This window comes from Ischnura elegans, chromosome 2 (genome assembly GCF_921293095.1).
Source record: "Ischnura elegans chromosome 2, ioIscEleg1.1, whole genome shotgun sequence".
Classification (NCBI taxonomy): Eukaryota; Metazoa; Arthropoda; class Insecta; order Odonata; family Coenagrionidae; genus Ischnura; species Ischnura elegans.
The window spans coordinates 75,167,865-75,192,627 of record NC_060247.1 but is presented as its reverse complement, the minus strand read 5'-3'; positions in this window follow the sequence as shown (position 1 = coordinate 75,192,627).

Here is a 24,763-nt window from a genome sequence, read left to right as displayed (position 1 = left end):
AATGACCCAACGCCGGGCGTGGGAGGAGGGGGAGGAGGCGGAGAGTGATGCATGATGGGAAGGGGTTGTTGACGCGTTGTGTGGTTGGTGACGGCGGAAGTTGCGCATGGATCTGGTGTGAAAAAAGAGAAGATGTAGAAAAAATGACGTTTTGTTTTGAGGCAGGAGATGATTACACTGTCCGCTGTATGGAAGAAGACTTAAGAGTCATGGAACATACCCAACAAAATTCGTTTCATGCGAATGTCCGCCTGATTTGGATTTCTTTCTGGCCAAACGTGATATTGCTTCCGTATTTGTTCCGAAATTGTTCCGTAATATTTTGTAGATGTAAGTAGTTTGTGAATAAAATTCAATAAATATAATGAATTTCATTTTATTATTCTATAACTACACTTTTCTCTTGCAATTATCGCTATTTGTCTCAGCCTGGTTTATTGCATACCAATATTCATTCATTGTATTGACCGTAGTGCTCTTGTGGTCCTAAGCTGGCGTAATTTTCGTATTCTATCGCTGCCAAGCCAATTTAAACTGCTATATCATAATAGATAGTGGAATGGTGACGCCCATGTTGATGATTTGGGAGTTGGGTGGTAAATAAAGTTCCCAAAGGTAGGTCATGGCATATAATCTCCGACATTATCAGTTAAATGTGATGGCATTTACGATAGAATTTATTTTCCTGCTGAAATCGAATTTTTCACGAAAACCAGAAATTCACGTGCTCACATAGATGGGTGTCTTTATTGCGGTTTCAATATTCACTTTCTTTGAGTGTGCTGGCAGGGTGTAATATTCCAACTCTCACCCCGTCACATGATTAAAGGCCTAATAACCATCCGGTTCGCGTATACACGTGCTTGTCATCCCTAATGGCGTCATAGAGAGGGTGGGTGGTTTGCCACGCACACAATTGTCCGTGCTTGGGAAGCTCTCTCTCTGGAGAGCGGGGAGGAATGTCACGCCGCATCGCGGACGAGAAGGAAGACGCTCGGACGGCACGCTCCATCCCCCACACCCCCTTTTCCACCCCACTTGACGCATTCAACCCCTTGTTGACATGGCAGATTCCGAGATAACATTTTTCCATTATGAAGGAGGGAGATTCTAGAGAAGGAGGGAGAGAGTTTGTGGTACAGAGTAATAGTATGCGATAGATAGTCCTAGAAATCAGGGCTTAGTCCTGTGAAATTGTGATGGTGATATTTCTTTGCGCTCGTTTGTATTTTTGAATGTTGAATACGAATTTAAAATTTTTCTGCAGTATTCGAGCAATATTTGTGACTGGGAATCAGTTGTTTCATAGATTTTCCCAGTTTTTTTCATTGAACTTGTTTTGGCTGTGATCACGGAAACTGTTGTTAAAAACTAAAATCCTTGGCAAAATTTCCTACAAAATCTGTTTAACAGTACATTATGAATGAATATACATTATTAAATCTAAACTCGAAACTTGAACGTGGTGAAAGGGCACCATATTAGGAATGATAACAAGTCACCAAGTGTTGTCATTGCCAATAATATCAATTATATTTAATTTTTATTAACCCTTTGAAGACCGAACTAACTTACCTATTGATTTCATTATTTTCTGCATATCTCGTTTATTTTACAACTAATTAAAAGGCATTATGGAAGAAAACCCGAACAAAAATTTTTTAATGTATTTTCAAGCATCTTTCCAAATGGGTAATATTTATTGATCTCTTACATAAGATAGCATTTGTTACTGGGGAGATAGTGTAGGGGAAAATATGGAATAAACCATGTATTTACTTACCACAGAGGTGTTGAAAATAACCAACTTTGAAAAGGTGTAATTAACTACCAATATATACGCTAGTCATGCGATTATCGCTTGAAAAATACTCCCATAGTTTATTTACGTAACAAAAGCTACAAAAATAATCAAAGATACGAAATATAATTTTCATGAATTTTATAAATCTGTTCCCAAATTGGAACATTGGACTGTAAACGCTTAAGTAAAGAAATTTTCTAGAAAACATGCCAAGCAAATTGTTTTATTGCGAAATACAAACGTTTATTTAAAAAAAATGAGTTTAAGCCCATATTGTGTAACTTTAAATGAATAAAACTGTAAAAAATATGAACGAACTCTATTCCAAAATTTCAAGTTTGTGTTACATTGATTTCGCTCATAATTATTTTTCACGCTTGCTATCCTCGCTTCGATATTCTTCCCCCGATTCTCTCCTTGGCTCGGGTCCGTCGGCGAGGGCGCTTGCGAACGTGGTTTTCCGATCACGGCACTGCACATTGACGCGGCTTGAACGAGGGAGTGTCTGAAAGGAGGTTCCGCGAAATGGGGAAGGGAAGAAAAAGGGTTCTCGACTGGAGGAAGGAAGATGAAGGGGTCTTCAAGGGTTCGTTTTTAGGAGTGGAGAAGGGGGAGGAGTTGAAAGGGGAGAGGGGGAGGGTGTTTGTTTGCGCTGCACTGTGGATTCGCGGCTTAATTGCCAGGCACGCGGGGAGTCAAAAGGACTCGTGCGAATAAAGGCGGGGGCCAATCGGGCGACGAGAGAGCTTCGAGTTGAAGAGGGGGAGAGGGAAGGGTCACGGTTAGTACGCGCGTATTTAGTGTGCGTCTGGACCTGGGGGGGAGAGATGCGAGTGAAATAATAATTTCTGGGGTAGCCAGGGTGTGTACGCACTGCTGGTGTTTTCTTGCGTATGGCATCCGAGTCAATTGGACTCAAAGAAGAAAACCATGGAAGTAAAATCTGATGCTTTCCCGGCGAATATGTTCGAAAAAGGCTATTCGGTCTTCCAGCCGGGTGCTCTCCCTCCATCCTGCCGACGTTTCGGAACACGAGTCGGGTTCCATCCTCAGGGTTAACGTCGGCAGAATGGAGGGAGAGCACCCAGATGGAAGCCCGAATAGCCTTTTTCGAAGAAAACCATATATTTCCGATAGAATAATTTTTACGATTCCTTGATATTTTACCAATATTTTTCTCTGTCTATATCGATAAAGCGGAAAATCAATACCATTGTTTTTCCGCTATCATTTTGGAGCAAAAATAAAACTTCACTGAGGACAAGCAGCTTACTAGCATTACATTTTCTTTTTAATGAACATTATTATTATTCTACCGATTAAGGTAGGTTTGCATGGAGTACTAAAGAAGTGATCTGGGAGCCTTCCTTTCCTTCCATTACCGCCTTCTTCAATTCACTATAAGGCCGACTACCCTTCAATCTATCCAAAAATCGTACTCAACATATTTGGCGGAAAAGATTTTTTTTCTCAGCATACAAAGTTGAGAAATATCTTCAGAGTGGACTTCTGCCATGCCTAAGGAGTTGCCTAGCCCAGCCATGCCTACATCGCGAGTTGCGATTTAATTTATAGATTTTACGGGCCATCAAATATGGTCGCGAGTGTGGCTAAGTTAGAATGGATGTCGGTGCGGAGGTGTATATGAACGTGCCTTTTGAAACGAGGATGAAACCAATGAAACGCGGGAGAGAGAGAGAGAGAGAGAAATGAAAAAAGAAATCGGATAAGCGAGAGAACGAAGTTTCGATTTTATGGTTTGAGGATTCTCATTTCCGTTTGACGTGGGCCTTTTGGGGGGGCGTGGTGTTCGGCGAGGTGTGATGGCTGCATTGTGGTCTCGTGTGTTTGAAGCAGTTCCTGTGGATCGGTGGGAAGGCTTGGCTGGGTGGGATCAACTCTCCTAATCAATCACACTCCTCCTCTCTTTTATGTCTCCACCTCGCGTTTCCCATTTTCGCGGCTCTGTTGCTTCGGCTCACTTATCTTCACCCATATTCCGTTCCCTTTATACAGGGTGTTCATTGACCGGGAAAACTGTGAGAATCGGGAATTATAAGTGAATTTTTAGTATCTGGAATTATTGATGAATTATTCATAAATTCTTGCTACAATCAGGAATTTTGAAATGTTTTATCAAAAATTACTTTCGCAAAAAAGTTTTCCTGTTCAGCACTCATTTTCTGGCCTAAAAGGTATTTGTCGTCATTTAAAGCGCATTTGCTTGGTAGGTTTTTTTTTACAGTGTTTGTTCCATCTATTATATCAAGTTATCAATTAGGCCTATATGTTTTGTCCATAATATTTTTCCGTCTTTTTTCCATTCTTCAAGCCTAATATTCTTAGCATTCGAGTATTATTTATTTATTTTTTTATCAAAGACAATATAATTCACATCCAGGATTTACAATGTATTGATAAAAATTCAAATTGCACCCTACGAAACCATTTATTTCTCTAAATTACTCTTTAAATTATAACGAGAGTCTTGAGGTGACAAGTTAGACATTCTTAAATTACTTGTAAAATTTCTATTACTAAGTTGCTCTCTTTAAATTATGAACGTAATGAAATAGAAAAATAAATATCAATTGAATGTATTGAAGGAATTTTGGGCGTTCTAAAATTCTTATCCGTCGCAGTAAGCAAGTGAAATTAAGTCCAACTGATTCAGACGTGACATAGTGGAAGTTCGGCGCATTAAAATTATAGACAGTTGCACTTTTCCACCATAATTCCACTTTTTTGTACTAGATGATGGCTCTGTGAGCCGTAGCGCGTCGTAGGTACGCATTAAATTGTTTTGGAAAGGTGCAATGGCATTTCATTTCATTGCATGAGTTTACCTGGAATTTTATAAAATTTCTCTGGAAAATTGGTTGAATGACACATTGAAATATATCCTCTGTATTTCTCTGTACCTCAGTGGTGTACGCATCAGTAAATTTTATCGTATACTTATGATTTCCCTGCTGTGATTATTTCCCGCAGAATTACGAGTGAAACCTAATTTTAAAGTGCCATAATGGTGTAAAATGTATTTCCCGGCATCAGTTTTCAAAATTGTTCCCGTTTCCTGGGGTGGGTGAGGTCTTCCACGAGATCTCACGATCTCCCAAAAGCATATTCCTAGTTACGCCAGTGCTGTGCTTTATTTTGCATTTATACTGTATTCCAAATACAGTGGAAATAATGCGATGTCTCGCGTAACTATACTCTGTCCATTTTATCTTTGCGGGTGAGCTGGTGTGGCTAAAGTAAATGGGGGTGAGGGGAGGGAAAGTTTCTCGACATGTGACTTTCCCTTTGCCAATCAGCAAACAATAGGCGTGGCCTCAGTCGGTCGCTCTCAGACCTGCGTGAATCTGCTCGAGGAGCAGTGTTGCCAAACCTTTCCTTGTGTGTTTTTAAGTCAGCCTTTTACCAACAGTACCTCATTCAGCTGACAGTGTAATGTGTTTCTATGAAAGGATCATCCTTAATACCTTCCAAATGAGTAGGTATATCGTTTCGGCGCCAACGTTTTCAGTGACAAATTAGGGCGGCTATGTACATTTGGCAACGTTAAATTCGCTCCTCCTCTCTCTCTCGGTACTATTCCTACCCAATTAGCGAAGCCTTCCGAGAGTGCCCGGGCTCTCACGAAAGCTCACCCGCAAATATAGAGCGAATAAACTATAATATGAAGAACTTCCATCACATCGTGCCGCATTGATTGTATGATTGCAATATATTCCCTGGAAAACTAGGAATTATACCCGAATTTTTCCGCTTTGATTAACTTCACATTCTGATATCGCCTCCTCTCATTTCCCATTTATGCGGCTTTGTTGCCACAGTCCACTTCGCTTCACCCACTGGTTTCCATTCCCTTTTATATCACTCCGTCGGCGTCTCAATTTCGCGCAAAACGCGTCCGAACGATGTGTGTGGGTGTACGTGCCTTTCCTTTCCATCCATTTCTCTCCCATCCCATCCTCCTTCGCTTCATTTGGCTTTTGCGCCTCTTTTTAAGGTGTCCGGCCGTAGCAATTGATTTATCGAGCGCCCAGCTATAATTGGCTTAAAGCACTTTTTGTTCCTCTCCCGCGAGTGAGTGGGGAAAGGTTTATTTTCCTCCGTGATGATTCGAGCTAACCCAATGCTGAAGAATGTAGTTTCTAACTTATCCTCTTTTTTTGCAAAATCCACGTTCATCCACTTGTTTGAGCTAGGAGTCTCTGCATTGTGAGTAATGATGTGCACTTTAAATTTATTCGTACATCATTGCGGTTTTCTGATAACTGTTTGTTGCTCAATTATACCCCTTTACCGTTGCGGTTTCATGCTAGCTTGGGAAATGTTTTGCTGTTTTTCCTCCGTCGCGGCCGTTTATGTGTTAATCACCGTGAAAATGTATTCTCGTCATTTTTTTATTTAATGGTGACGGTTGGTTTAGAGTGCCCAACTATCATATGAATTATTTAAATTTAAATATTTGGATGTGTAACTGAATTTATTTTTTGCCTCCTTTATAACCATCTATTGATGCATGAATTACTATGTGGTTTTAGCGCTAAGTGTAAATCAATGGCATCTTTTGATTATTATTTATACTAATGGATCTATTTTGTTGCTTTCAGGTAAGATGCTGTGTTTATCAACGAGAAAAAGCGGTTTAGTGTCACCAGATCAATAATGCAGGCGCGTAAGTAATGCATACCATGGTGAATAGATAGGTAATGTGGAAATATGTGGATGATTGTGTTGTCATCAATGGTAGCTCTCTATTATCGTATCATTTTGACGCTTCAGTTTATGCATACCTATTTATAAGAGACTCCGCAGAATATAGACATGTACCTATATTTTAAATGAAGCTAATTCATGTTGGATCTAAGGTTTCCGCGGAGTTTCTCCATAAGAGTCACGGATTTCAGGCTTTTCTCCGCGTTGTGTTGTCCATTAGTGACGACAATAACAAGGATGGCTGGAGACAATGTCGTCAGCTATGGTCAACACTACGCGGAGGAACTCCCGAGAGCCGTGAATCATTTGAAGCTAATTCGTGTCGTGTTTCTGAATTACATTCATTTACATGGGTATTTATATGTCTGGCCACACCCAATAGCCCATTTATTTGGTGCGTAGACACTTGAGGAATCAAAATTCACCAGCTCAATCTTCACTGTGTGGTATTCCATTATATTCCATTGCATTATTTCTTGGATATTTCACATTTTCTTATACCGCTAATGGTATAAGTAAAAATTAAATATTCTAGAAAACTTACTTGAGGAATTGTTAGACGTAGAATACTTCACAGTTCATGCTTATTTCGGAAAGTAAATATATTTTCCGATTTGGCAGAAAGAATTGGTGAATAAATTATGGCATATCATTAGTGCGTCCCAGCCGAGCCGTTTGTTTTTGACGCAGGATTAAGTACGTTTTCACATTTCACTCAGTTTTCCTCCGCCAAGTTTTTGGTCTTGATCCAACTCCCGGTTTGCATTCTCCGGGATCTTCCTTAATGGTCCTAGCGTCTCCCTACTTTACGGCCCGAATTTCTGGCCAACGAGCCTCGCCCAATCCCCCCTCTGCCCGGCTTCGAGTTTTGGAACCATGGTTCAATGTTAACCAGGTCGCTCACCCCTACACCCCTCCCTTCTTCCCCCCCAATTTTTTTGCTTCTTCTCCCGGCATTCTCTCTTCAGCTGTGAGTTTGTCTCTCGCAATTGTCGTCTTGGGTCGTCTCAGTCTTGAGAGAGGAAACTTCTATGGCGCGTGGATTACATTCCGTCTCCAGGCTTTGAATTGTTTTCAGAACTTTGATATCAAGGAAAATGCGGCGTAAGGAGTTCAGTGGATTAATTTTCCTGAGTTTTCTGCTCTGTGTTAATACGTATGGACCAGTGGCGTAACTATGGGGGAATATGTCCCCCCCCTCCCCCAAAGCGTCAGAGAAATAAAAAAAATAATTAAAAATCTTGTATGGAGTTGATATATAATAAGTTCATCTTCTTGAAGTTATATTTTAAGTGCCAAAATGATGTAAAATGCATTTTCAGGCATATTATTCCTGCACTCCCCGTTCTCTGTGAGTGTAGCCCCCACAAACCCCCTTTGTCCCCCCAAATACTCCACATCCCCCCAAAGCATATTCCTAGTTACGCCACTGGTATGGACCCTTTTCTATCAACGGTTCTGCAATTCAATATTCGGATTACGTTGATAGATATAAAAAGTTAGTAGGTTGTGTATTTTATTAATTATTTTCACCGAAATATTAATCAGGCATTACTACTGCGTATTGAAATAATTACTTGCAATTTTCCGCGATTATAAAATTTATTTGGACCTAGGTTTCAATTTGACTACATGTTCTACACATTGAAGATGACATAATAGCATATAAGCCTTGGTCGTCATAAATTTTATAATCGTGGAAAATTGCAAGTAGTTATTTCAGTATGGAAAGTTTTCACTCCATCACGTTTGAGTCTTCAGATTTTATTACTTATTAGTTCGGGCAGGTACTCTCAAATGCCGATCTCAATGCTTTTTCAAGGACATAGTGTTGACGTAGTGACAGTTTTGATTCGCTGTTGCGCTGTCTTTCCTCGAGCTGAAGTTCAGTTAAAAACCAAGACTCATGTTTTTTAGTTGGCTTCATCTGGTTAGTTATTGTCAATATTTTTAGTGTGGTATCGCTTGAAAAAAAATAAGACCCGGGCTCTTGGTATTACCGAGCATTTATTTTATAAATCCTTTTCCGGGTAGGTCTTCCTTATAATCTTTTTTCCAATATCCATTTTTTCGGCATCATACTCTCTCTCACCACTCACAACTCATTTCACCTCATCCGAGTGGTCTTAAGCGGAATAGTACCGTGGGCGCGGAGGACGGAGACATGATGGAAGAGTACTCTAAACCCTCTACGGTCAAGCGCGACCTCTCTCTAATCCCAAGAGATTCTAAATTCCTGTGACTTTGCATTTTTATAATGAACTGCCTCCGCAGTACATTATCCTTATTGATTCTTTTCTCCCACTCCCCCTGCTGATCCAGTCGTTATGCAAATTCTCCATTGTTTTCCCCGCCAAATATTGGCGTCGCCGGAGTGGAAGACCCGCTTTTAATTTCCCCCGTGTCAAAATGCTTCTTTTTTTTATTTATATCCCGCGATCCTCTCTACTCTCTCTCACACTCTGATTCGTCCAAAACGGCTTTCATCCAGCTTTTGTGACTTTCCTTTCCGTATATATAAAGCTTTGGAAAACTTCTTTTTTGTGAAGTCGGGCGTTTATTTTTGTGTCCTTCTCTTTCTTTCACTCCTGCTGCTTTTGCGACTTTTTCTCGCCTCTTTATTTCTCCTGCAGTTTCCGAAGACCCGTCCGACTTCCATGGGCGTAAAAATGGGCCGTGGGAAAAGTGCGAATGAGCGGAGTGGAAACTTTTCAAATGTAAACGTTTGCCTAAGAGGATTTGAATTCTTGAGTTGGCATCTTTCGGGAGAAGTTGAATGGTCACAGGAATAGAAAGAAGGAGGGAAATCTCTTTGAAGGAGGAGAAAATTTTTAAGATGGTATTTGAGTTGTACCCAGTTGATAGTTTTTTATAGGGAGCCTGAAATATCCTTTCTTAATGCAGCTCAGTACACAGCTTATCTCCATTGTTCTTATTAGTAAATTCTTTTCTCTGTTTTCATTTTTTCCCTGCTATCGAACATCTTGCTAGAGTTAACGTTTTACCGTGGCCCTCATTACCATTTCTTTACCCTTACAATTTCAACTAATATGGCTTTTACTTGGAGGGTGGTAGCCTAGTGGATAGAGCGGTAGGCTACTGACCGGGTTAACCCTTTCTAGCCCAGAGCTACTTTAGGGAGAAATAAAATTTCAAGATATTTCATTTTGAAAACTTGAAAATTTTCCATCAAAGCATGTTTATCATGGTAGCTAAATATTTCGTCATTAAAATTTATACTGCAAAATAATGTGTAGTTTTGATATTCCCCAAATATTGCTGAAAATTTATGCATTTTTGATTTTGCTTAGAAGCAACATTGGGTTATAAAGGGTTAAAATCTCGGTTGAAACCTTCGGGTACCCCAAATTAAATAATCCTGGAAGTGCCAGTGAGCCCAGGGTAAGGAACTCCACCCTAATCTGAACGTGTGATATGCATTCGTATCTGGGTTAGTTCGAGATGAGCTATACTCATACCTATCCCAACCAAACTTCAGGTTGAACCATTGAGTGAGTGATGGCTTTTAGACTCATTTTTTTACCTTAAGCTGCTGTGGAGTGATGTCTTATCGAATGGATAATTTTAATAAAGACTTTCAGCTCACGGAGCATAAGACGACGTCATATCGGAATGATATCGCAAGAAACGTAGTTGTGAAACATCGTGTTTAGCGGTATTAGGTAGAAGATAATGTCAAAACAACTTTCATGGATGGTTTTGTCTTTTTCTTCTTCCGATAGGATTAAATACGTTTTGTGTGGTCGTAAATCATTGGTGCTACTTGCAAAAAATTGTGTCGTGTTGATGAAGATAAGTATATCCCAAGGGTCTGTTGAATTTCACGGGTTTACACGTAGGTTGAAGGTGATGATTTGTGCTGACGTTTCCAAGGATTAGTATATTATCTCCTATAGGGGGAATTATTCGCACTTAAAATAGAGTTATGTTGGTGAGATGAATTCGTGGTTCATTTTTAGCTTAAATATTTCATCCTGGAATCGATGACTAAGTACGCCTTCGAATGGTCGTTGCTCTTCAACTTCTTAACCTGGTTGGGAGCCTGTTTAGTATTCGCTTCATCAATTGATTTAGAATCATGCACTAATCTCTCCATTGTTTATAAGCCAGATTGTTTTTTTTATCCTGAAATAATACCTATATATGATGACGCAGTGCCGTCCACACTAGTAGCATCGAATAAAACCTTGTGCATTAAAATATAGTTGCTTTTATCAATGATCTTTCTTAAGGTTACGCCTTAAAGTATTTAATTCATTCCTCATTTTTTATTAGTTTTGATCCCAATGAGTTATATCTCACGAATAAAGAGGGGAAAGTTGTCCATTATTTTTTGTCCGTGCATCATAAATCTCAAAATCAAGTCTGCCTTGACGGAATATTAATTTCTTGCACGTTTAGACAGCAGTATTCGCTGATATCAGTTCGCTCACGTATACTATTGTGATCTTTACCCTGATCAATTCCGGTGCGAATCTTGAGGTAACCATCTGGGCCTCTTGAGGAATATTATCACGTCCTTAAGGGAAGTGCTGCGTTGAATTCGTTCGACGGCTGTAAATTATGCGATGTAAACGGGGTAAGTTCGTATTAGCATACATTTGCATTAAACCTGGACCGGTGGTTCAGAAGGGACTAGTCAAGGGGGGGTCGGCGAGAGATTCGGAGTTGGGGATCCGAGGTGTTTTTTTTTACGGCGAAGGAAGGGGTTGAATATCTCCCTTTCTCAGGCCAACCCCTAATGGCTGCGCTCATGTACTGAATCCCTTCGCAGTTAAGTCCTCCGTTTATGTGCATGTATAGGGTTTCTCTTACAGAACGAACCTCCGTCCGGTGTAACTTCCACCCTACTCCTCCTTTCCTCCGACTACTTTCGGGAATCAAGAGTTGACCTTCGAGACTCGGCGTAGGAGATGCATCAAAGCTGTTCTGTGTGCTCCAGGAAGTCTTTCGAATTAAAAAATTAGTTATCCTCACGATACATGTGGAATACTGTTAAGCGATTAAAATCTTAATTAAATTTATTAATTTTATGCGCCTAAAATAATCTCTAAAATTGTATTAGAGATAAAAGAGATAGTTATAGATGAGTACATAAATAATTTTAATAAATATACTTTTTCCGAGTCTAGGGTTGTTTATTATGCGCAAAACCAGCTGTACTCTGCATAATCAGGTCTTGATAGAAATTGGCGTTTTCCACCGTTTTTAACTTATAATACGCCTGTTGAAATCGTAATTGCGGAGGATCTACTACGAGGAACTATCATTACCATAAAATGTGCGAATCAAAAATGAAAAATTTTGAAAACTTATATGTTCTGTACGGAGCCTATCGTATACACTTAACAGTGGTACCCCTTAATGTACGTAGATAGCATAGTTTTCAAGGCGGGGTTACATGGAAGGTAATTAGATTATCTCTAGACGAGAGAAACTCTTATTTCCAATTTTATTTTTTGCGATAGGTCTTATTATGGTTAAGGCCCTTCATCCAATCATTTCAAGCTCTTCTCATCCCAAATCCTTCCCCGTTGACCATGCATCCTTCCCTCTATCGTGAGCAGTCTTCAGCATTCCTCCAACTTCAAGTAGTGGCTACATTGCTCTAGATAATAATTTACGATGATTACAATATCGTCAGTATATGGCATATGTATTGTAAATCGGTGGAAATCGATGTCCATCGAATCGAAATCCATTTCCTGTCATTTGGTTCCTACTCGCCTCCTGAACTCTTCTATCCCCGCCCCCATTCGCGGTAGGACTCTCCCTTTTCAGCCATAGCGGCGAACGCTATCCGACTTTCCGTGTCTAACCTCCCTGCCTCCTCCTTACTTTCCATCTATACGTCCTGAAGCTCCTGAATAGCCTTTCCACTACTTTTTCCCGTTCATACGGAATGGAGAAATAGGTAAAGGGTTTAGTTAGACAGGGTTACATATAATCTCTAGATTACCCTGCCTAATTGTTTACACAAGGACTTAACCGCTTAATCCGCGTTAATATCCGAACTGAGGGAATGTTTTTGTGAGGCTTAGCACGAAGAAGTCAAGTTAAGCAGCTTCATTTCATAAGTGTGCCGTTCTAACTTTTTTTAATGTAAGAAACTTCGTTAATGAGTTAAATCAAACCGCTCCTCAAATGTCCACTTATGAAACCCAAGATATTTTTAACATACGCTGGTTTTCTGCTCCTTTGGTATGTAAAAAGTTGGTGTCTCAACATCCCCTGTCACGCGCTTTTTAAGGTGGCTTGCTGTGTAGTATGTAGATGTAAATATTTTACATTACTGTTCCCCGTGTTTTCCTTCCTTTTCCTCTCTAGTCGCCCTAGAACTCCCGAAATCGAGCATTCCCACCCTTCGCGAATGGAATCCCCCTCCCCCACCGACCGTGTGTTCGTGTCTTCCTCGCCTGGCTTCTGTCCCTCCCTCTCTCTTTCGCTTTCTCTCGTTTTAGTTCCGCATGGGAATCGATTGCCTTCAGTCGCTCCACTCTGTGTCACTCTGCTCTCTCTCTCAGCGGAGGGAGGAGAGGAGCGTGCAGCCGTGCAAGGAGGCTGACGAAGCCAGGGGACCGGGGGGGGGGGGGGGGGGGGGGGGGTGCGGAGGGGTCCAGGGGTGCGGTTGGAGAGAGGCCGGGGTGGACTTCTTATCTCCTGCATCGCTCCACGCCCGTGGTCATTGGAGGGTTGGGTGTACGTCAACCTCCTAAATCCGATTGTCGAGGTCATCGTACATATATTGATTGAACTCAGTGGTGAATACTTCACGTCAGTACTAGTGAATTTTACGTCGAAACGAACATGAGAGCAAGAAGGAATAGGGACAGTGAATTCAAGGGAATTTATGAAACAAGCTTTCTGAAAGATGTCCTGTCGAGAAGTTTGCTATTACAATTTTTTCTCGTAATCGTATTTCAAAATGAAGTCAGTAATTGAACTGGTGGTATTGATCGATGTGCTTCTTTCCATTTATTTCTCCAATGGATGTAGAGAAGGAAAGGGGTTCGCTCCTCGTTTCATTTACTGTTACAGCCGCCGTCTAAGGCTCATCCCTTAGTAGGTATCCCTCAATGCGACCATATCACCTCCTCTTTCGCATTAACCGGGAGGGACGGATGCTGGATCACGGTTAATGTAGGGGTTCTGCTGCAAAGGACTGAGAATTTTGGAGCGCAAGGAGTGGGTTTCTGGCCTTAAAGAAAAATGGTAGGGGGCAGGGGTACGCACTGGAAAGTATTATTGATGATCTCGGCTCATGTCGCATCCCCTAACTGCGCAGAAACATGTCTCAGAAAGGAAACTTGGAGAACCACTTTCAATCTCGGTAATCCTGGGGAACGGCTGAGTCTCAATCAATTCTTATTCAAATGACTAGTTGCGTAAGTCCGAGACTAGACGCGGTGATCCTGTTTTTACTTGATGAGAACTTGATGAATTGCGCGATTCCTTGAAAATTCGATTATGGCCCCTTTAATCTGGTTCTGGATCTTTTAGCCCAGCGATGACGTTAAGTTGAAGGTTCTGGGGTGAACGTGGGGAATGACGAATGGGAATGCCCCTGTTTTTCAGGGCGATTGCTAAGTTCATTGACGCCCTTAGGATTACTTTTTACAATACGCTTGACATTCAGAGATTGGGGTAAGATTGAATTAAGTCGAAATTTTTGCACATATATCTTTTTTTAGTAGGTATTATCCTGTATTTTGAATGCTGTCGTTGAATATTTAATGGTCGTCTTAATTTTTAATATTTTGAATTTTATCGAAATATGAAATGAAATATTTTTTTATGATAGGGAAACCGCATAAATAAAAAATATTATAAGATGTTAAAAATTAAATAAATATTTATGTAGTACTTGAAAAAATATTTGAAAAAATACTTGAATAAATACTTGAAATGACATTTGGTTGTAAACGAATTCGTGCCATTACTTTCAAACATGAAAAACTAAAACTAAAAAAATTGGTGATAAATATGTTCGCCCATAAGTCAGGAACTTTTTATTCAATATTCTGATCCCAATATTTTTTAGTGAATCTTCCTCGACACTTTTTTTACTCTAAGGTATGAGTTACCTTCCTTCCTCTCATAGTATACCAGTGGCAATAAGAAATAGACAACTCGCAGATCGTGTTCTTTTATTACGGAGACTCACAGGTGGGCGGAGGTAAACAGCTGGGAAAACACGTTGAAGAAGTCGCGCACTATTTGCGTGTTTGCTTTTGACATTCAGCCTTCGGAATAAGCACGGGACAGGTTTACGTTTGCGTCACACTTAGCCACCTGTGGGAGACGTTTTATGCCCTCCAGTAAGCATTTCGCCACCGAGGAGGGTACGAGTGCTGTCGGTCCCCAAGCACGTGGAAATGAAGTACGGTGCTGTGGACTGACAAAAAGATACAGGTCGCGCAAATCCTAATGCACATTGGATAGGCATGTAGCTCCGAAGCGCAGTGTAGGCCCTATAGGATACTGAGGAGCCAGGTGTAGTAAGGGATGCGTTTAATATTCAGTAACTCCTGTTTAACTGTGTGGTAGTCCATTTTTTAGTTTCTTACACCATATAAGTAATATATTTATTCATCCGAAAAGCCTTATGATGCCTATAAAATTTTTTTTAGATGAAAAAAAACATGAAAAACTAAAACTAAAAGGTTGGTGATTAATATGTTTGCCCGGAAGTCAGTAAGTTCAGCACTCAGTTAAGTTTTGATTGTGGTTTACCGTATCGAGTTGTATTTCGTACAGTCAAATCGAAACACTTGAGAACATTTTCATTGAACATAGATTTATTACTTTTTTACGTCTACCATACAGTCTACCATAAGTTAGCGTCTACCATCATATTTTAAGCGTATCAAGTTTCATTGTACTGGATATTAAATTTCACATCTCATCTCAATATCATCTGTTATAATCATCATCCAAAACATTGTGAAATAAAAAATTGTCGTTCATAATTCCATGGAAACGCAATTTACCTACTTTTATAAGTTGCTCGCTGTTAACAGCATTGATAAATTTTATATAATTTTATTTGTAGCGCCTCATTTTCGTTCAAATCTGTGGATGCGATCATGAGGATAGCAGTGCATTATTTTTGTGATGATGAATGCAGAAAATAACTCCAACTCGAAATTAATCAATCATGAAGTTGGTAAATAGTACTGCTAAGTAACAACTGGGTATATTGTAGGCATACATACAAGGACACCTTACTGGAGGTGCAATGCTTCGTTTATTGGCAAAGCGTCCAGAATGAACGACTATTTTTCAATACTCGCTGTAAAGTACTTCAAGATCGTTTTTTTATGTTATGAAACCGTTTTACATCAAATTCCTTCTACATCTTGGGCATCTAAATGCTATTTTTATAATCCACCTGGAATACTTCAAAGTCAAGGGAGCCATATTTTTATTTATATTAAAATAGTGCTTCATTTTTATTTTATATTCTACACTTGCCCAGGAATTTTGGAACTAAGACAGTGTATCAAAAATTACCTTGTTTGCTTTGTGAGGCACAAAATAATAAATTTAATGGAGTTACTAATGTCTGTGGCGGGTTGGTTTCAATTCTGTTAAAACGTCCAGATATTGAGCTTAATTCTAGGTTATGAGTTTTTCCTCCAATACCCTGATTTACATTTTTAAACGATCAAATGCATTTAATTTGCATTTGAAGTTAATTACTCTTTGTGCGGTTCATTTTCAAAGTATTGCATGGTGTTATTATCAATAAATCTCTAAGCGTTTTTGCCCAAATAATGATTTTATCGTTCACACATGTCGTTTCAATGTTAAAATAGTACCAATGATATTTTACTCGCTTCTCGCCACGCTTTTATAAACATGAATCCGAGATGAGTTTTCACTCGTTTATTGAATATTTTATTTCCTGCGGGTGTAACAAATATGTTCCACTAAAATCATTAATTTGTTGGTCGAATATCGTTTTCCCTAACTCGTCGTCGGTTGGTGTGCGATAAAGTGTGGAATATATTGGAGTTAAATTTAGGAATTTTTATTAAAAACTATGTGCATTCAAGCTTAATGCTATCAAATTCCCATGCATACGAGTTGTATTTGGTGTACATAGGACGTGGAATACCACAGTGCGATTTGAATTATTTTACACTCGGAAGTACGTTGGGTTTTTTTGCGCGACTTTTTCCATGCGGTACCATTTTCTGACGTGGTTATTCTTTGATAAACATAGTTTTTTTTCAATACTTTTATAGATTACTCTGATAATGTGTTGTTTCCGCTCCTTGCAGTGGTCCGTCGCATATATTCCGTTTGCTTGTCATGGTAATATCACGGAATGTTGTTGTAATTTAGAGATTTCTTACCGTAATTATGTGAGATATCATCTATATTTGTTGAAAAAAGAACTTAATTCGTAGATTTGAGCCTTTTATTTTTATCTCTTTTTTATTGCTCATATTTAATTATAACCAGGCTTCTTCGTGCGGCTCAGGCCATTACCACTTGACCTGCAAAGGTCGTATGTCGTTGCATTGTGCTAGACCTGGAGAATATGGGTCAACACAGATACCCTGCCAAAGTTAGAATTTTCCTTCCAGGTTGAATTTCGAGGATGTTGCTCGACGTTTTCGTTACAAATACTCGCTCTTATTAATTGTGGCTCTGAAACAACGTAAGAACTCGTAAATTTGTAAGTTTATGCCTTTTAACTATTTTTTTAGCCTCGAGAGAATGGACATGACTTTCGTTCGGGCTTTTCTGGTTAATCTATTTCCGTACCATTTAGTTTCATTATTTTTTTCGCTGAGATTCATGCAAGGGATTATGAAGAAACCCTCGGTGGGGTGACGTTTAAAATTTGTCAGCTCGTTATGCATGTCGCGTTCAAACACATTCCCGACTGCCTGCATACCGGGCCAACTAAACACGAGCGGCGGCATAAAAAAAAACTCGCGTGTTCGGAAATGGCCCACTCTATCGCGTGAGAGCTCTTCTTCTGTTTTGGCGGGAACAGGCCACTCTCCCACGACTCCCGGCAGACGGCGGCGATTAGGAAAATTAAGCGGCGCTCAGAGAGGCGCGAGATGATAGAATTATTCGTCGACTTCGCCGTCGTCCGCGGGAAATAGGACGACAACGACGTTTTTGGGTTCACTCTTGACTCGCATACGTTTACGGGTGACTCGTGGTAATTGCCCCAATTCAAAACCCTCCACCCTTCTCGCCTTTTTGTTATTCTCGCTTTCCTCTCAAAATTATTGAGGGCATCCCGAATTTGGTGGCTGTTTTCTCTTCATTACGCGTCCGTCCATCCTTTCTCCTTTCCAATCGCTAAATAACTGTCTTTGTGATAAAATATTCTCGGACTTTGCTCCGAGTCAGGCTGTGTAAAGGCCGCTATACACGGTGAATAATCATGCAAATGATCATGCTGAATGATCATGCGAATTCAATCATTCGCCATGTATAACGGAAAAATTCGCGAATGAACCGTCTTGCGCATGTTCATTCAGTGAAAATTAGAACATGTTTTATTTTGCTCGGATGATCCTGTGAATTATCACGTGATTATTCAGGATGGTCATTCACCGTGCATATCGGCCTTAAGGCAATTTCTTGGTAATAATCAGCCTAACCCTATGCCTAACCAAGAGAAGATTTTATCAATACTATTCGCCGAGAAAGCCTACGACCTTTTAACTATCTTCATGTTAGCGCATTTAATTCGAGGTTGATTTTTGTATCTTCCATCTTTGTCGTATTAAACTTCGTAGGGTTCTTCCTAGTAAATCCATATCTAATTGCTCACGCCATATGCTCGACAGGGTACCTTCTTTTTTGACAAATGATTAAAAAAATAAACTTTTAGCTTACGTCGAAGGGAATTAGGTATTGCTGTGCGACTTTCATGGTAAACCTATGTTCACCGATTATTAACCACAATGTACTGTGAAATATTGAAGAATAGCCAATTTACATTTTTTAAATTTTGGCTCATTTGTCTCCAAGCAACATCTGCACTATATGAATATTTTTGCATGGTATACTATTGCACCGCCTCTTCACTGTCTTCAATCAAAATCCTAGAAATTTTTACCTACCTAACAAAAATGGTTCTACTATACGAGGGCTGACTAAGGATATATTATAGGGCCGGGGGCCGTTCTTAGGGATCACGACATTTTGTGGCGCCTTGTTAGAATACAATGTCTATCAAAGGAACAAGTATTCGGCTCGGTCTGCGAAGAAAATAAATGATTTGAATAAAGGGACTTCATTAAAGGAGGCCGAAGAACATGGCGGTTAAGGGAAATATCTGTCGCTGTTTCGCGCCGCGAACTTTGTTCGGCGGCGACTCTGGACAGCTGTATCTCATTCTGTGTGACTTTCGCCATTAACCGTCGTTAAAATGGCCTTTTTTTAGTTAACAATCGTCTCGCATGCGTTAAATGTGTGATTTAAATGTTTTGCTGGCTCAGTTATGTATTACTGCCGTGTATTTTCTCATGAAGAGTGGATATAGATGACTGGTAGCGCCGCGAGTGGCGATATTGAAACCTGATTTTGATGCGCGCGGTGCGACACCAATTATGGTGGCTGACTTGATAATCCTTTAATGCAGAGGCGGGCAAATTGTGGCCCGAGGGCCACATGTAGCCCGCCACTGAGTTTGTGATGGCCGGACTCATAATTTAAAAAAATATTATAGGGTACTCCTGTCTCAATAAATTGATTGTATAATTAAGTGGGCTAGCAACTAGAAATCTAACTAATATAAAGTAAACAAAATTAATAAGTTGAATCGAACTACCACTATTGTTTAATTTTTATCATACAATTAATATACCCATTTTTCTGAAATTAAATGTAATGTTAACCGATGAATAAAATCCTTGCAAACGATGCAGCCCTCTGATAACCTCCGCTTAAATACAAAGTGGTCCTCGAGCCCAAACATTTGCCCACCCCTGCTCTAATGGATATGAGGCATAAATCCTTGTTTTTTTTTAACCAGTGAACTCACTTTGGAAAACTCCGCATAAAGAACTCGATTTTCGTGTTTTAATATCACGGCGTACACCCTTCCTCCTGCCGCCAATTGGCTCCTGCGGCGCTGCCGGGAGTTATCGCCAGCCGGGCCTCGCCACCCCCAAGTTCGCCTCCTCCCATTTGCACGGTCCGGCTGTGCTGACTCGTCTGACGGCTGCCTCGTCACGTCTGTTCTCCGCAAGTCGCTCCCATAGGGCGGGGGTGCGGTCGACGGAGCACACTCCCACCATTCTCCGATACTTCCAAGCCCGTCCCCTCGACTAGAGTCTTCTCTGCACACGCCCACACTAGACTATGTCCGTTTACATAAAGGGGGTTCTGGCGGGTCCAGGCACCTCACGTAACCATATGCATCTACATAATACCCTGCGAGCCACCTCTAGGGACTTTTGCGCGGGGTGATCAATCACCAACATGCAAAAGGACCGCCACATGCTCACCGCACGGTCACATTAAAGATTGCAACGGTGTCTCAATTAATGGAATTAATGGCGTCACTCGATAGGACGACTTAATGCACGTTTTTTCCCTACATTGTTCTAAGCGTGAATGGATTTGCTATAGGAATTACAAACCGTTGGAAAATTTTGTCTTTGTATGGATATGCACGTACATTTTGCTATTATGCGTAATTCAATTCGGTGATAGATGTCGTAAAAAGAAGAAAATATAAGGGGGCGTCCATTAATTACGTGAGGTGATTTTGGCGATTCCCCCCCGCCCCTCCCCTTTCTTCCCGTAGTGAGATATCGTGAGATTTGGCTCGACCCGTTCCCTCTCATCTCACGTGAGATGGTTCTAAATGCGTATTTTCGGTGTAAATATGTGAATCTATGCTTCATGCGTGTGATTTATGCGTTGGATTTATTCAATAAACAATTGGTTTCATTATTTTTATTGATTAGTTAAGACTAGTGTTTAATATTACTGATATCGTAGTCTAGAATCACATTTTACTCTGTTTCTGGCGGAAATTTTTTTTTTCGTGAAATTTGCCAGGACCCCCCTTATCCGTACGTGATATTGGGTGAGAATCGGCTCGACTCCCTACCCCCCTAAAAGGCCTCACGTACTTAATGCCCCGTGACAGAATATCTTCAAATCATCAAATGAAAGCATGGCATTTCTACAAAAATGTTAAGTGGGTTCTAGTGGGTCCAGGGACCTCGAGTAGCCATGTGAGATACGTCTTTTCTAGGATCGGTGAGTTTGGGGAAGGAGGATGAGGGTTGGGGATATGTGGTGGTTTAGGGAAATGGCCGTGACGGGTGCAGGGTGGGCGTAATGGGGTGCGGGAAGTGAGCTTGGAAGGTCTCTCGCCTCAGCACCCAGTTGGCGATGATTTAAAGGTCTTATTGTCATTCTCGACGCAGGCCGTGGTGGTGGTGGGGTGGAATAGGCGTTGTGCGGCCGGGTCGGGCCATATGTCGATTTTACTGGATATCTCCCTGTATATTTATTCTTCTGGGCTAGACATCCCTCGCTGCTAGTTTCCTCTCTATATTCCTAGCATTCCCTCGCGTCATTCCCTGCTCCCTGTTAGGGCGTGAATAGTGATGGATGACTCGAGAAAAATGGGAGCTGGACGTTTTTTCTGTATAAAATTTTTTCATGCTATGCCGCGAAGCAGTGGCGGATACAGATGGGGGGCGCGGGGGAAGCGCGCCCCCCTTGCGGGCCCGCCCGTCTTACCAAACATTGCAGCACCATAATTATAATTTTTTATATCATAAGATAATATTAAAAGATATCATAAGATGGCATTGTCTTGTATATGTGTGTAATAAATTTCACAAACATTTTCTTAAACTCTGCATGTGACTTGATTATTGTCTATTAGGATAAAAGTAAAGGTAACTCAAGAGAGACCTGCTTACAGCGGGAAACTTAAATATAGAAGTAAAGAAACAATTTATAAGAACCTACATCTGGAGTATGCTCCTATACGGAAGTGAGGCATGGACAATGACCGCAGCGGAGAAAGCAAGGATAGAGGCCTTGAAATGTGGTGCTACAGAAGAATGATGAAAATCAAATGGATCGACCTAGTTAGTAACGAGGAAGTCCTAAGAAGGGTAGGAGAGAAGAGAAGCCTCATGAAAACCTTAATAAGAAGACGGAACAACCTTATAGGCCACATCTTGAGACATGGCCTGATGAAGACAATCGTCGAAGGACAGGTGGACGGCAAGAATGGAAAAGGAAGACCTCGAACAAAATATATGGAACAAGTAAAGAGAGATGTGAAAGAGAAGAAATACGTAGGAGTGAAAAGATTAGCTGATAGGAGAACTGAGTGGAGAGCTGCGTCAAACCAATCCTAGGATTGTTGACCAGTGATGATGATGATGATGAACTCAAGATATCTTTTGCGCCCCCCCCCCCTCGAGTTTTTCCTGTATCCGCTACTGCCGCGAAGTATTACTTCGGACATGCTTTGGTGAAGTGGATATTATTTGAAAAAGAGATAGCATTTTTACATATTTAAAATGCATTTATCGCATGCCCATCATGTGTAAATATCTTACAAAGGTGAAGAGATAGGATCGATTGTTGACAAGATATTTTATGTTTACACGTCATTATCATGTCCTGTCTCTTGATAATGACGTCTAAACGTTAAAAACGGTCGAACGAATTAACTAGCGTTGAAAATTAGTACAGCTGTTTGTATCTTATGAGAAATGGTAGTTTCGATTCGAATATTTTCTGTTAAACTTTATTCGTTTGACGAAGTATATCATTGCATAGAATCTCTGAATTAATTGAAAGTGAATAGATCATGTGTCTTTTAATATTTTTTTAAGGATGGGTCACCTGTATTCATAGTTTTCTGGATGCATTTACTTAAATACCTTCCATCCTAGTATCAAGATTTCACAAATCTTGCTTCATATCCTTCGTCCTACAGGATCGAAACCCATTCTTGTCCATCCCTATTTGTATGGCATATACGTTGCCATAAGCAATGGTGGATCCAGGATTTTTCTCTGGGGGAAGTCACTAGGGTCTGACAGGCAAACGGTCGTCTCATATTTGGGATTAAAAACTGCATGCATAATTACTTTACGCAATATACTCTTTATTTTATTATAAAAATTATTTATATGAACGTATTCATAAGTTACATTTATAATAACGACAGTTTTCTTTGATGTTTCCCACTGATGTTAAGGCTGATGATATAAAAAATCTTGTCTATATTTTAAGCGTCTGGGGGGAGGGGCACGTGTCCCCCTCTAAATCCGCACATGGTCATAAGCCATTCTTTATCATTCATATCAAGTGTATACTCAAGGTCTAGAGAGCTTGCTGCTCAAATTATGGATTGTCAGATGATGAATAAATCGGCGTGGTTCGTTTTTAATCGCAGTAGGAGCAAAAAATCGCATCGAATGGAAAATTAATATCCTGCCCTTTGCTTTTCGCGTCTTCTCCTTTGGGGCTTACTTTGTTTGTCCTACTTATGTTAGATTGACTTGACTGTGAACGAAGATATTCCTCAGAGCGTAAAGGTCGTAGAATTGATTCTTATTGTGTTATCATTTGAACTAGTTACTGCGGTTTTCTCTTTTGTACTCAGTGTTCTTAACCGTCTTCTGTATAAATTTTTGATTTTAGAAAGGGTTCTTTGTTCTTTGGAGCAAAAGAAATTCCCTAGAGAAATCTGTCGAGAAGAAATTGATATTCGCATATATTAACTCTGAAATTGAAACTCCAATGCTATTAAATTAAAATTAGCTTTTTAGAGCATAGCGTGTTATTTTAGCATCACAGATAGGAAAAATGTTAAAATGGTAAAAGTATGGCGCTCAAGCAATTTATATACTTAGTACTTATTCGACGAGGGAGTCGCAGAGGTTCGAGTTTAATAATTCATTATTGATGACTCATGCAACGTGTTGTTGTGGTAACTGGGCTGTATATTCAATTATCCAGAGAATAGAAATATGACTCCTGAATTTGTCAACTTTAACGATGGAATTTCGTCCTGTTATTCACTAGAATAAATATATAGTAACGCTCCACGAGTTCCAAGTGATTTTATCCTTTCACCTAGCATCTACGCGTGCTTTTTGTGTGCTTTTTCATCTGCCATGTTTCTCATTTCTCTTTTCCATCTCAAATAGCTCTCATGCGTCAAACGTTTTTAATTGTCCCTCAGGTCCATTAATAGCCAATGGAGTTGCCGAGGAATATCCAAAATGTACAATTAAGCTATTTGAAACCCAAGTAAATTTTTATGCTATCGGATGAGAAAATTTAGTCGCCCTTGAGGTTATGATTATGGTTTACCGTTTCTGGAAAGAGCTCAATTAATTTTCAGCGAGCTATTTCGAAGTAGGTATTTTTCTTCAATTCTTGGTGTTCAAAATTGCCCACGAGGGTTAAACTTTCGCCGAAGCTGAAGTCGACGTTGCTTTATGAAATCTTTTTGTGAATATTTGCACCTTTTGAAGAGCTCAGACTCAGCTGTCTCCGTGCGTAGGAAATTTTCTTTGGGCAACGATCTGAAAAAGAGGAGTGAAACAACTCCCACTTATTGTCTGACTCTTACGTCTCTGCAAGTCGTAATTTAACTCAATTTTGTCTCCCAAGCCAACTTTCCTTTGCCCTTTACTCTCTGCTCGCGAGACTTCCTTTCTTCTTTCCAGTCGGCTGTCTAGCCACTTTCCTTACACACCCCGTGTACGCGTTTTGTCCCTCTATACCTCTTTTATATCCACATATATTTAAACAGACATCCTCTTTTATATGCTATAAATATAAAAGAGGATGTCTCTTTGTCTGTCCGCTTTGCATTTCCATACGGAAGCACGGATTGCAAACAAAGTTAGTACATAGGTGCATTTCATTCTCCTTAAGCCCGTAGTGATACTTTCGGTTGCGTTCGACGCATCTTTTGCGTCGTTTTCTCATTAAAATTTGTTACGTCATATAATACAATTTCTTTGGTTGGATATCGTGCCGAGTAGGCACACCTTTTCACTCGTTCAAAGGGAAAAGCTCAAATAATACTACTCTTATCTATTAATCCTCTCGGTGCAAACCTTTTTGCTGGGGGTATGAGTTCGCAAGACATTTTTGTTTTTTTTTTCTTTTACACGTGCGGGCACAAACAACTATCAATTTTATGGAGCGGGGTTAATAAACTGATCCTGT